The sequence below is a fragment of the Rhinopithecus roxellana genome, chromosome 6, assembly GCF_007565055.1.
Source record: "Rhinopithecus roxellana isolate Shanxi Qingling chromosome 6, ASM756505v1, whole genome shotgun sequence".
In the NCBI taxonomy this organism is placed as follows: Eukaryota; Metazoa; Chordata; class Mammalia; order Primates; family Cercopithecidae; genus Rhinopithecus; species Rhinopithecus roxellana.
Genome location: NC_044554.1, coordinates 92,599,100 through 92,613,831, shown reverse-complemented (window position 1 = coordinate 92,613,831; position 14,732 = coordinate 92,599,100). Strand labels below are relative to the sequence as shown.

At 40.6% G+C, this 14,732-nt stretch overlaps 1 protein-coding gene and 1 non-coding gene across 4 annotated transcripts in view; one reads left to right on the top strand and one right to left on the bottom strand.

Annotated features, from left to right (window-relative positions):
- Window positions 1-14,732, bottom strand: part of POU6F2 (POU class 6 homeobox 2) — a 503,614-nt gene that overhangs the window by 143,252 nt on the left and 345,630 nt on the right. The gene's annotated exons all lie outside the window — the stretch shown is intronic.
- LOC115898479 lies at window positions 3,467-3,587 on the top strand. Its single transcript, XR_004058206.1, has one exon. It is a non-coding gene; the product is annotated as a small nucleolar RNA SNORA20 (small nucleolar RNA).

Genomic DNA, 14,732 nt, shown 5'->3' with positions numbered 1-14,732 from the left:
TTTCCCAGTCCTTCCAGATGTCTACTGAGTGCCAACCAAGATGAAAGAAAAACAATCCACACCTAGACAATTTCCCCATGAAACTGCAGGACACCAAAGATAAAGATCTTTTAAAATCCAAAAAGATTTTGGAGAGAAAATGAGGGGCCACATATAAAGAAACATAAATCAAACTGCTATCATACCTCTCATTAGCAAAACTATATAGCTAAAATCAGAGGACCAATGCCTTCAAAGTTCTGAGGGAAAGTTATCTCCCACCAAGAATTCTACTGCTAGCTCAACTGTCTGGCCAGGGCCAGAGCAGAGGAAGGCCCATTTTGGAACTTACAAAGACTTAGACATCTTTATCTTTACACAATTTTATCCTCACATACTTTTTCTTACAAAGTTGAATAGGTACTTCAGCAAAATAAGGTTATGAACTAAGAAAGAGGAAGACAAAGGACTCAGGAAACAGCGTTTAAGTCACTCAAGAGAGCAGCACAAGGGAGCCCCACTGCAACAGCCATACAGCAGTTCAGACAGCAGCCAGTCCACAGCAGAGCATTGGGGCAGAGGCTATAAGGGGAAAAATCTGCAGAAAAACGGGGGATTCCATAGTAATGAAAAAATATCTGAGATTTTGGAAGAATCTGAGAATGTGAAAAAAGAAACAAGAAAATTTAGGAAAAGTCGAAGCTGTCTGGGAAAGTCACAAGTCAAATATGAAGCAGCTGTTCCAAGTTAGAACAAGAAGTAATTGAGCTTCCAGGAGAAAAACTGTTGGATTCAATGCTGAAGGAAAGGTAAGAAGGGAAAAGATGCCAGCCACTTCCTAAAGAAGATACACATTTTTTTTTCTTGTAATAATAATGATTTCAAAAGGAAGGGCAATAAGAAATTTCTGGCAAAACAAACAAACAGCATAAGAAAAAAATGCATGGTTTTATAAGAAACAATAAGAGAAACAAACAATATAAACCAACTGTGCAATAAAATGTGATGTACTACTTATCAGGGAAATGCAATTTAAAACCAGAGTGAGGCTGGGCGCGGTGGCTCACGCCTGTAATCCCAGCACTCTGGGAGGCCGAGGCAGCCAGATTACTTGAGGTCAGGAGTTCAAGACCAGCCTGGCCAACATGGTGAAACCTTGTCTCTACTAAAAAATATACAAAAATTAGCTGGGCGTGGTGGCATGTGCCTGTAGTCCCAGCTACTTGGGAGGTTGAGGCAGGAGAATCGCTTGGACCCAGGAGGTGGAGGTTGCAGTGAGCTGAGATCATGCCACTGCACCACAGCCTGAGTGACAGAGCGAGACTCCATTTCAAAAACAACAACAACAAAACAAAACTAGAGTGAGATACCACTTCATTCTGTTAAAATGGTTATTAGCTAAAAGAAAACAAGCGTTGGTGAGGATGTGAAGAGGGAACACTTATATACTATTGGTGGGATTACACACTAAGACAGCCTTTGTGGAAAACAGTATAGAGGTTCCTCAAAAAGTCTAAAATGGAACTACTATATGATCTAGCAATCCCGCTATCAGGTATATATACAACGACAATGAAATCAATATAGTCAAAGAGACATCTGTACTCCCATGTTTACTGCAGCACTATTCACAATAGCCAAGATATGGAATTAACCTAAGTGTCCAGCAACTGTGAATGGATAAAGAAAATGTGGTACATATACACAATGGAATACTGTTTAGCCATAAAATGAATGAAATTCTGTCATTTGTGGCAACATAAAAGAACCTGGAGGACATTACGCTAAGTGAAATAAACCAGACACAAAGAGACAAATACCACATGATCTCACTCATACGTGGCATCTAAAAAGAAAAGCCATAGAAGCTGAGAGTAGAACACTGGTTACCAGAGAGTGGGGAAGGGTCAGGGGAGGAGAGGCAAAGCTTGGTCAATGGGTACAGACTTAAAATTAGATAGGAGGAGTAAGTTCTGGTGTTCTGTTGCACAGTAGGGTGACTATGGGTAACAGTAAGGTATTGTACATTACAAAGTAGCTAGAAGAGAAAATGATAAATGCACGAAATAATGAAGACAACATAGATATGCATGGAAATATCAAATGGTAACCCATAAATATGTACAATTTCAATGTCAACTAAAATAAATACCTTAATTGAAAGTAAAATGTGGTGTGATTTTGAGCACTTGGTGGAGTATGAAAGGATGATGCACTTGGATATTTTCTTTGAGTAGCACTAAAATCCACACTGAGAGGAACACCTGATCACTGCATATTTTTTTGGCTCTGCAGGAAATAATAATGTAGCCACATTAAAGTCAAGAATGTTTACTGACTTGTAATTTTTAACAATAATAAACAAAGCATGAAAGATTTCACGAGAACACAAAAGCTATCATCCCTGACTATGTGGAAGGGAAAACTTGGTGGGAGAGAGGAGGGAAAGGGAGGACAGGGGCACTGCATGGAGAGTAAAGAGATGGCTCTGTAGATGACAGAACAAATAGAGACTTAAATATGCTACTTAAAATTATACAGTTAACTAAAAATAATGCTATGCTTCTCTTCGGAGCAGGGAGATAAAGACAGTGAGAGATGTTGTAAGTGAACTAAACCCTCATACTCCATAGCAGGAAATGAACAGATGATACAACAAGTTAATAAAAGACAGAGATAAATTGGAAGTCTTTGGAAATACAGAGGTAAACTCAGAAAGCCTAAAACCAGAAATGGTTAAATGTGATTCCCCTGGGGAGTAATCCTGAGGGTGAAGAGGAGGATGGCTGAGAACTTAGCATGTTTTCAGAAGCCTTCCGGATTGAATTGATTTTTAACCACATGCATGTATTGCACTGACAAAAAATTTAAACAAAAATTAGTTTCAAAACTATGGCTATATTTTATATGATAACAGCAAATTCCTATATTTTAGGAACTGTTTTAAGCATTTGACATTAATCTCTTCATTGGTTTTCTCAACAACCTTATAAAGTAAGACTCCTAAATCAGACTCTCTCAGATGCAGACCCTGATCTAAGGATTTGAGCACAAATGATTTAAAGAAGGGCTCCCAGGAAAAACCCGGAGAGGAGCGAGGACACCAGGATGGGAGGGCAAGAAGCCAAGCAAACGCAGGATTTCAGGGCAAGTCCCAGCCTCATCCTGATTCCAGGGAGCTCTGAAGCATAAATGACACCTTTGGGCTTATCCTGCTTCACAGAGTCCCTTTATTCCCTTGACTCCTCCCAACACCAGTGAGTCACTGATTCTAGCTGGGGACTGGGCATAAACTCCAAAACATTTTGACTTTCCGTAAGGGGGAAGCGACTTCCGTGCCTAAGAATCAAATAACTTCTAAGAATCAAAGTATATATGTATTATATATATTTACAATATTATATACCATATAATTATATTTTATACATATTTACAATGTTATATGTTATAAATATATTACACCAAGCCATGTTAAAGACACAGATGGCTTCCCATTTATTTGCTGCCTATAGTCTCACAGTGATATGAGCAATTATACACGTGGGATAAAATAATATTGGTACACTGTGAAATAATCATTTCATCTCTTCTGCATGGACTAGACATTGTTTCTGTCTAGTATATCTAAATAGTCTTGAACTGGTGAAGGTTTTAACATATTGACAGAAACTAAATGTCTATCAGACGAAGGTTAGTCATTACTGGACCTAGAGAAAGATGGCATCAGAGAAGCCAATTCTGAGGTTGGAGTGGTGGTCAGAGGCCATGCCCTATCTGGTCCAACTGGCAGGCATATCCCACTGTGTAGACACATTGTGGCCATTATATCTCTGAACAAATTGACATGTCAAGTCCTGTATTTATACTCATCTTGTAACCTTCTGACAAGATAAGGATTTTCATGGAATTGTCCTTTATAAGCAGAGAAGGTGTTGACCAAAGGGCAATAATATTAGTGCCCCTTGGCAATTATATTTCTCTTTGTAAATTAAAATGGGCATTCTGGATTTATAATCTATCTTCTTCAGTTTGAGTCAGCATTGTGATATTCTGATCCAGCCTAGGGCACTAATTAAATTGAGCTTGTTGCCCTAGGCTGAGATCTAGACCCTATACGGGACCAAATTCATCTTTGGCTCCACTGATGATACCAACTGTGGCATGAACCTTCTTTTGAAAAGTCAACAATGGACATTTGTTCCTGATAGATGAAGAAATATTCCCTAGGACTATTCCACAGGATGCTAGTTCCCACATATGCTCCAAGGAAAAAAAGTGTCCAATGGCCAAAAAAATTATTTTGGAGATACTGGATGTTTCATCCTATTTTTGGAAATCCAGTGAGCATTAGAATATTAATGGGCAGAATTTCAGCATTAAAAAAACGTGATTAACATTTTCTATCCAATACCAACCAAACTCATTTGACCTTGGAACGCCATCTTTTTTTTTTTTGACACAAACTAATGCATACATATATGGAACTAATATTATTGGGAGGGCCCACTTAGAAATAACCTGAAGGTGTCACTGTCTTTGTTGTCAGACATGAGCATTTTATAAATGAAGAAATTTTATACATATGTCTATATATATATACACACATATAATTTTATATATATATGATTTATACATTTTATATCAGGATCTCTGGAGGACATGATGAACTATTTTCAATATAAAATAAACTTAACACAATTCTTTTTCTTTTTTATAGGTGGGGGGGGTCTCACTCTGTTGCCCTGCCTGGCCTTGATCTCCTGGCCTCAAGCGATCCTCTCAGAGTAGCTGGGACTACAGGCATGTACCAACATACCTAGCTTGCCTAATGAAATTCTTGTTTACCCCTAATAAGATTGCATGTGTTAATTCATATGTCAAGCTTATCCAGTGTGATGAAACTGGCAAATTCACACTAAAGAGAAACTTTGAAGGTAATAGTCATCCTTGATTGATAAAAAATATAAATGTGTTAAAATGTAAATATGTGTTAAGTGGGTATATGCATATGAATTTCTGTTTTTTTTTTTTTTTTTTTTTTTTAGACAGAGTCTCACTGTGTTGCCCAAGCTGGAGTGCAGTGGCATGATCTCGGCTCACTGCAAGCTCCGCCTCCCGGGTTCACACCATTCTCCTGCCTCAACCTCCCGAGTAGCTGGAACTACAGGCGCCCGCCACCATGTCAGGCTAATTTTTTGTATTTTTAATAGAGACCGGGTTTCATCATGTTAGCCAGGATGGTCTCGATCTCCTGACCTCGTGATCCGCCCACCTCAGCCTCCTAAAGTGTTGGGATTACAGGTGTGAGCCACTGCGCCCGGCCTGAATTTCTTAATAAATGCAGTTTTCACGAAGGCAAAGTATTTCAGATAGTCTGGCAGGAAAGGTGAAAGGAACACAAAAAAAGGGTCTTAAAGTGTGCAAGGGTGGGAAACTGGAGCTGGGACTTTTCTGACCAACTAGGATAACCTGGGGCTTAGCTGAACTCTCCCCAGGCTCTGGGAAAGCATCATTGTTATGGATTTTCAGCTGTGAGGAGCTTGGTGTGGAAATTCTGCTCCTGGAATAAGCCTACAGCATGAGTTAAAGAAGAAAATGCAGTTCTATCAATACTAAACATTTTAATAAGATCTTCTTTAAGATAAAAAATTTAAATAACCCTCTTCTGTCTTTTCCCATCAAAATTCAAGTATTTTCCAGGTGTTAATACAATAACAAATTAGAACTCCTAGGGTTTGAGTGGGCATTTTGATTGAATTCTGGTGGATAGATTCTATAGGTTCCTTGATTTTGCTTAACTGATGTTTGGATAACCTGCAAGGAATCCATAGACTGTTTATGGAAACATTGATTCTTGATTTGAAATCTGTTTGCTCAGCAGATGGGACCAAATTTATTCTTCAGAGAATCTAGCAACCTCGAAATCCCAGTACAGTTTACTCACAGAGGAACTAGTAGTATTCTTTCCTTACAGAGTTTGGCAGAGGATTGCTGAAGAACATGGCAGACACAATGGGACTCTCCTTGGATATCAGTTCTCTGTGCTCTGCAACTTCTCCAATACATGGATAATCAAGTGGTGGTGGCTGTTGCTTTTCTGAGAAGTCTGAGATTCACTGTCTATGCCTCATTGTCTTTTTGAAACCAAATGAGTTAAAGACAGAATATACATTTGGGTGAGATAGGAAGCAGCTCATAAAAGTGCTCATGTCACATTCAATCCTATTATTTTTCCTCCATTAATGTGAAAAAGACCTATTTACATCTTTGATGACTTCTTAGAAGGCCAATCCACCTTCGAGGTTAAAAAGTTTAAAATTACAGCTAACATTTATTGAGCATGGGTTTTCCAGGGATATTTTTACTTTTATAAAAATTAAGGTAGAAGAGAACCCATAAGCCATATTCACTAAAAGTTATGCTACATGTATGGGGGGAAGGGAGAAGTATGCTCAGTTTATATTCCTATGTTAATAAAATAATTCTTCAAATTAAGCAGACAAAGCAAGATGCACCCTGGCTTTCAAAGGATCAGTGCTTGCCTTTCCCTTCAAAGGGAGATTTGTAGCAGAAAATATTACAGACAATTCAGTGGCTACTGTGCCTGGTTTAAACACAGCACTATGCTCACTCAAATTTCTTTTAGGCTACAGACACATGGGCCAGTGCTTATTTTCATGGTTGATTTAATCCACCCCCTGTGCCAGTGTGGGGATTATTCCCTACAGTTATTCTCCAGTGATCTGTCAGTTCAGATTAAAAAAAGTTAAGTGACAAAGATGCGGTGGCTGATTCCTTTGGAAGGCTGTGGAAGCTGGAGTATACAGCAAGAGACTTCTTTTTAAGGATCTGCTATGTTCTTTCTTTAATTGCCCTCATATCGCCACAAATCTTTCTTATCTAGGCTGAACTTTAAAGTTCCTAAACAGGCAATTCAATTTTGTTCCTACACAACAACTTCAGGGTTGCTAAAAAGGGTTTCCAGATCGTAATTCATTGGCTCTTGCTTAGTTTTTAAGAAGAGGAGATAGCATATATTTCCTCACTTTACAGATGAAATCTAAGACATGATTCTAGGACCACGTGGATCCTAGCTTTGCTTGGGATACACAATAAATAGTAATATTTTCTCTGAAGCTACACCTCTTTATATTTTGAGATATAGGATTCAAAATATACCTTTGCCAGATTTGTAATTCTGTTCCAGATTCTTTGAGAAGAAACCTGAAATAAAAATGATTTTAATTGTATAGCAAAATGTTACTCATGTTAAATGGTAAAAGTTACTCATATCATAAATATTATTATTATTCTCACTCTTATTTTCTCTTTCCATCTCTACAATAGAATTCTTTAGTAGGATTATGAAGATACTGGATGAGTAATTTGGTTATTTTGTATTGATGTGCGAATCAGTCATTTAATTCATGCATTCATTTTAAAGGCTTTCGTATGTACTAAGCTAAAAAGAAGGCAACTGACAGTTTTAACAAAATAATTACATTAATTCTATACTCTGTTGTGAGAAAAGGGTCATCAAAAATAGAATCCTGAGAAAATTCCTAAAAAACAATACAATGCTGGACTACTAACGGGGCTAGGATGTAATATGGTTGCATCACCTATATAATTACAAATGTTTTCTGCAAATGTCTCGTGGATTTCAGCCAGGATGGTTGGTCTCGTTTATGAGAAGTAAAACAGTATTATTTTTACTTTGTCTACTGCAATGTGGACAAAAGGGGCAAACAGAAATCGATCAGTCAGGATAGGTTAGGTTATGCTGTGGTAACAAGCAACCTCGAAATCCCAGTACAGTTTACTTCTTTCCGTGTCCTAAATCATCAGGGGGCTCAGCTCATTGTAGTCACTTAGGTGGCCAAGCTGGTGGAGCATCTACTATCTTGAACATTACCAGAAGGAAAGAGAGCTTTTGAGAGTGGAAATTAAATGCTCTGGGCCAGAAGTAGTCCCCATCATGTTCTCTTGAAACTCATTGGCCAGCACTGGTCACGTGGCACCACTTGAATGCAAGGAGACCAGGAAGTGGCAAAGCATCAACTCTCAGACAGGGGGAGAACCAGGGAAGTTTGGTGAACCACGTTAGTGACCTCCACAAAGGTCTCACTCTGCCCCACAGATGGTTTCCATATTTATCACTTCTTTTCCATTTTCATTTCCCTTTAACCTCATTATGTCTTGTCTGCATCATTCCAAGAGGCTTTTTTTTTTTTCTTTTTTTTTTGAGATGGAGTTTTGCTTTTGTCGCCCAGACTTGAGTGCAGTTGCGCTATCTTGGCTCACTGCAACCTCCACCTCCTGGGTTCGAGCAATTCTCCTGCCTCAGCCTCCCAAGTAGCTCGAATTAGAGGCACCTGCCACCAGGCCTGGATAAGTTTTGTATTTTTAGCAGAGATGAGGTTTCACCATGTTGGCCAGGCTGGTCTCAAACTCTTGACCTCAGGTTATTACCTGCCTCAGCCTCCCAAAGTGCTAGGATTACAGGTGTGAGCCACCATCCCTGTGGTTCAAGGGCCTCTTAACTGTCCTCTAATCTCTTGCCTTCCTCACTCTCTCTCTCATTCATTAAATTAACTAATGTTATCAAGCCATTTGCCAAGTGCCCATCTGCCACCAGAATTACCTTTGTAAAACACAGATAGGATTATCCTATTAATTTTTTGAAAAGAAGGGAATATGATATCTCTCAGCACAAGGAATTAAACCATAGTGCTCAGCCCAATATTAGATAATGAGGGAGGGCACTCTGTCTTCAACCCACTAGAAACACACTGACCTCTTCTGAGAACCTCACTTCTGGTCCAGAGCTAGAAGCTGATGGTCCATGGCCATCCACAGCCAGCAGATGGGAATGTCCTGCTTCCACACATGGAATCAGGGCTTGAAAAAAGCTTGAATTGGTTGACAAGAATGTAAAATCAGGAGAGCCTCCACAAAATACGCATTGGCCATTTTTCTTAAAAACAAAACAAAACACAACCACACATCCAGAAGGTTTGGCAACATGACCCTGTGTGGGGACTGGAGCTGAGTGCAGCTGTCCTCTTGCTGGGATCCATGGCAGCCAGAATGAACGGCCCCCTCTCCTGAAATTCTATGAGGGAACATCCTGTTGTGCATTGCACCACAATTAATGTGTCCCTGGATGGTTCTTTTACCAACTAGCTCCCTAAGGAAAGTAACCATTTTCATGCAGGACTTTTTTTTTTTTTTAATCTTCCTGTCTTCTCTCTCAGCAACCTGCATATAGCAGATGTTCACTAAATAATTAGGGATTATAATTGTAGGGAGCTGTAATTTGATTGGCCACTTGATGACTTCAGCTTATTCTTCTTACCTAACATGTATCATGTGCTTGCTTTGGTTAAGTTCACAAAAGTAGAGATATCATTGGAGAACTTCTGAGGTTCACAAGATCCACTGCTCAGGGTTCTAGGAGACTACCTCTAAATCATGTGACCTCTGAGCCTGCAAGGAGTTGCAGTTAATTTGGGGGAATGGTATACATTTATTTTTCTAAAAAATCAAATTCTTGTGTTCCTTTTTTGAAAATATGTAACTGTACAGGCCAAGGCAGCCACCTGGATGCATCTGGAGCCATATCCTAAAAGTTCTGCAAAATAATTTTGTTTATGAACTAGCAAGTTATTAAAGGAAGTGAATGAACAACACTTAAGAATTCAGGATTTGAAGGTGTGCTATAGGAATTCAACAGGAAATATGTATATGAAATGTGGTCAAAGAGGAAACGACAAGCTTAGAGAGCCCTGAAAGGTTATCTGGATAAACAGAAAAGTACTGCAGGTAGGTCTGAGATGGACAGATTAAATCATAATCTTAGAAGAGTGAAAAATGTCATCCTAATCAAGGGCTGACCCAAATTCCACTCAATCTGGAGAGACACATAATAGAGCATATGGATTAAGAGGGTTTGAGCTGAAGGTCAGGTTTTTAGTATGTCTGGGCTGGCAGGATGTAAAAGTCAGCCAGGCATAACAAACACATTGCCCTGTTGAGCGAGCGGGCGGCAGAAGGGCCGAAGCGTAAGGTGCATGTGAAGCCCATGGGTTAGTTACTCACTTCTCTTCCCCTGGCCACGCTCCACTCTTGGCCATCTGCAATTGCATGCTCTGTCACTAAGGGGAACCAGGCAAAAGTATAGGATGGATGAGCACAGATTCGCTAACAGGGCAGGTAAAGCAACTCACAGATCCCTTCTACTCACAATGAATTAGAACATTTAACACTAATTTCAAACAGTTTACAGAAAAGCTATTTAGAGGAGGATGAGAATTTGAGTTTTATGGCAAGACAGCAACTCCAAACTATAAGATACTTACTTCATGAAGGCTCTCATTGTCTGGACCTACGTAATAGTCTGCTGTTCTCTCTCTCTCTCTATATATATATATCTATATATATACACACACATACACACACACACACACACATATATATACACACACACATATATATATATATATTTTTTCTTAAAAGTACAGCTCCCTCCTCCCCTACCTCTCTTTCTCCCTCTCTCTTCCTCCTTTCTTCCTCCTCCATTTTCCTCCCTTCCTTTCAATGCATCTTCTCTCCTTACTCTAAAAATACATTAAGCCCCTGTGTTATGCTGGGGAATGTGTAGGCAATTGAACTTATAAACATAACTTCAACTGTGATTCTGCCTTCCTGCACTTCATTCACATCCTATCTGGGAAAACAGACATGCAAATGCTCAAGCACAAGGAGATATGTCAATATTTCTTCTTGGTTAATAATTTTCACTGTCTGCCCACATCTCCAGAAAAAGTACGCACCCTCTCCCTTCACATCAAAACCCTTCACGACTCTGCTCCAAGCCTACTTTCAGGTTTTAGCTGCCAACATTCTTCTGGGTGTAACCTCACACTCCAGCTGCCCATTGCATGTCATTTCACACTCACACCTGGCTTTTGCTCATGATTTGTTCTGTTTTCTGAAATGACCCCTTAGTTTCCCCTCCTTCTGTTTCCCTCTGTCATGATCCTACCCTTCTTTCAAAGTTCAGCTCTCTTTTCTGGGCAGCCTCTTCTGCTCCCATTTACACATAGTAGGTGTAATGAAGTGACGCCCTGGTTATGGTTCACACAGTAGTGCTTTCTTATCTGTGGTTTTTCTTTCCTCGGTTTCAGTAACCTTTGTGGTCTGAAAAGATTACAGTATTTTGACCGAGGGGGTGAAAGACCACATTCACACAGCTTTTATTACAGTATATTGTTATGTTATAATTGTACTATGTAATAGAAGAACTATTATTTATTTATTTTTGAGGTAAGAGCTCACTCTGTGGCCTAGGCTGGAGGGCAGTGGTGTGATCATGGCTCACTGCAGCCTTGACTTCCTGGGATCAAGCCATTCTCCCACTTCAGCCTCCCAAGTAGCTGGGACTAGAGGTGCATGCCACCATGCCTGGCTTATTTTTTAAGTTTTTGGTTGAGACAGGGTCTCACTATGTTGGCCAGGCTGGTCTCCAACTCCTGGCCTCAAGCAATCTTCCCACCTCAGCCTCCCAAAGTCCTCGGATTACAGGTATGGGACACTGCACTAGACCAAAAATTGCTGTTGTTAATCCCTTACTATGCCCAATTTATAAGTTAAACTTTATAGGTATGTATGAATAGGAAAAAGCATAGAATATAGAGGGTTCAGTACTATCTGTAGCTTCAGGTAACCACTGGGGGTGTTGGAACATGTGTCACCTCAGAAAAGCAGCAACTACTGTATGTCTCTTATATTAATAGTTGTTAGTCAACATTAGAACACTGTTGTCCTAGTTCAGACCATGCTGAAACTCTAGGGCTGCAAAAGCACTTTTGGGATTATGAACCCCTTTGACAGTCTGATACAAAATATATGTACCCTTTACCGAGAGACATTTTTATACTTATAAATTTAACATAATTTCTCAGGGGATTTCAGACTCCTCTGAAGTTCATCCAGAGACACCTGCCCACCTGATGACTGATAGCATCTGTAGCGGACCAGGCTACAGGTCCAAATGAAGGGCATCTGTCCCTGAAACATATGGCCCTTTCTGGCATCCACGGATGGGGAGAGGTAGGTCTTCTGATGGAGATTCAGAATCTGGAAGGTGGGCCACAGGTGGTTGAGAGAACTCTGGCTGTTTGATGTTTATTATTCTCTTCAGTCAGGTCTTGAGAATTCTTATCTAGCCTCTGGACCTCCTAGGTGGGAACAGTTAAAGCCCCTCTGCCCCATGGAGGTTCATTCTGAGTGAGTTCAAGGTGTAAGCCATATTATCTGACGGGAGGTTACCCTCTGAGCTGGCTTAAAGTCATGTTTAAATAGTCTAGCCTAGTCTCAATCTGTTATGGGCCTTAAGATCAGACACTATAGTGCATTGCTGAACCAAGATGCAAAGAGGCTGTCTGAGAATTAGGTAGACATCCCTTAATACTTTGTTTATGTTATACAGAAACATGATTTTAAATAGTAATTTTCGAAAGAGCTATTGGTGTTCTGTGAGTTCCATTCTCTGAGGGAGTAGGGGCTCTTTCCTCTTCATTTCATGCCAAGAAAAGGGGACTTCCATGGAGCTGGTTTGTGTTCCTGCAGTAGGGGGTCACATCAGACCTGTGTTGGCCTCTTGTTGGAAAATAGCACAGGTAAAAAGACAGGCTGGTTAGCTGCTCTAACAGGGAGGCTAAGGAGGGACTGTGGCCCTGGTGGCTGGCACTTGAGGCTTGCATGAGAATTTCCTCGGGGCTGGATGTGGGCCACATGTGTGACAAAACCCTAGTGTGGCCCACCTGAGATTGTGTCTGAGAGAGTCCCATGCAGGGGCGAACATATCTCAGCATGGAGAATTTAGAGGTAAGGCATCACCCACATTAAACAATCTGTATTTGAGAGGCCAGGATTGGGAGGTTTCCAAAAAAAACCACAATACCATCCCCCAGAAAGAGTCATCTGTAAACATCTCCAAGTCCAGTGAGTGTGAAGCCAGCCAACAGTAGTGCTCGTCAGTAGGAACTGTCCCTGCTTTCTTTTCCTCTGAAAGGGTCAGAAACTAAAGATAGAGGAGGAGGAGGAGCTGAAACTGTAGGTGGGGAAAAAAGAGAGATTCCCTTTCCCAGTTACAGGCTTTCTGCTTACAATTTGATTGAGATGTAGGATGTGGGAGGTGAAGGGGTCTGAAACCTCAAATCAAATTGGAGTTTTATTTTGTTTTTTTGAGGCGGGGTCTCCCTTTGTCACCAGGTTGAGGTGCATTGGTATGACCATGGCTCATCCCAGCCTCAAACTCCCAAGCTCAAGTGATTTTCCTGCCTCAGCCCCTCTACTACCTGGGACCTCAGGCATACACCACCACATCCAACTAATTTTGCAATTATTTTGGAGACAGGGTTTCACTATGTTGCCCAGGGTGGTCTCAAACTCCTGGGCTCAAGCCATCCTCCCACCTTAGCCCTCCAAAGTGCTGGGATTACAGGTGTGAGCCATTGTACCCGGCCCCAAGTTGGAGTTTTGACTATTACCTGGGTCTGTGCATTCTACTTATTAAAGCAAAGTAGTGTTTATATTACCTAGCAGTAGCCAGGGACATTACAGGACTTCCTTGAGTTGTCATTTGGAGGTAAGGGAAGAACCAGCCTTAATGAGTAAGTTGAAAGTGACAGTGAGTTGAACAAGTCATTTAGTGATTGCACTAACCTCAGAGGAACTGAGCCTTGCTTCGTTTTTTTCCTAAGAGAGCAGAGGGGTTCTTTTGCAGCAGATACATAAGAGCTACTGGGTTAAGTGCACTGTATTTTCTTCCGTGCCTTTATTCCTTTTCTCCCTGGTGTTGTCTTTGTGAGTCTAAGACCTTTCCTGAGGAGAGGGGTAAGTTTCCCTTTCTTTGGAAATGTTCATTCAGTATTCAGCACTTATTTATTGACTGTGTACTGCAGAGGCTCTCAAGCCTCAGGGTACAGAGGGACCACCTAGGGTGCTTGTAAAAATGCTGATTCCTGGGCCCCACCTATGCAGATTTTGATTACATAGCCCTGTAGTGGGCTGAGGAATTGGCAGCCTTTAAACAAGCTTCTGGTGCGGGGTCTTTGGTCCATACGTGAGTAGTGCTGGTCTCTACTGGCTTCCTGGCACTGTGCTGGGTGCCTAAATATCACAAGAAATCAGGCATATTTCTTACCCTCAAAAGTCTAACAGTTTGGTGGCATATGTAGCTAGCCTGCAAATTATCAACGTGTTTGAGCATGTGTTTCTTTGGAAGTATTTACAAACCATGAGACAGCAATAGGGTTAGTGTGGGAAGAGAGAGAAAAAAAACCCTTGTAAGTGCCAAGCAAAAAACATTTCCTACTGGTGAGACAGTCAGGCTGGGAAGAAAGGGAAAATGAAGGGCAAAGTCTTTAAGAGGCTCACCACAGTGAAAGAGCAACTAGTAATTTGAGGATTCCTTTGCCAGCATTCTGCCAAATGTATGAGAATTAGAGCTGTCAGGGTCCTTGGAACTCATCAAACCCAATTTTACCCTTGAGAAATAAAGAAAATGAGACCCAGAGACCCTGAATGATTTGCTCAAGTGCACACAGAGAAGAAGGTAGGATTGTTTATCTGATACATTTTGAATATATGTTGAACCAATAATCACTTATGCCAAGGTGGGTCATTTATTGGCTTAGAATTCTGAAGGCAGTTCTGGACCTAATAGTTAAAATCCCTGTAAACAT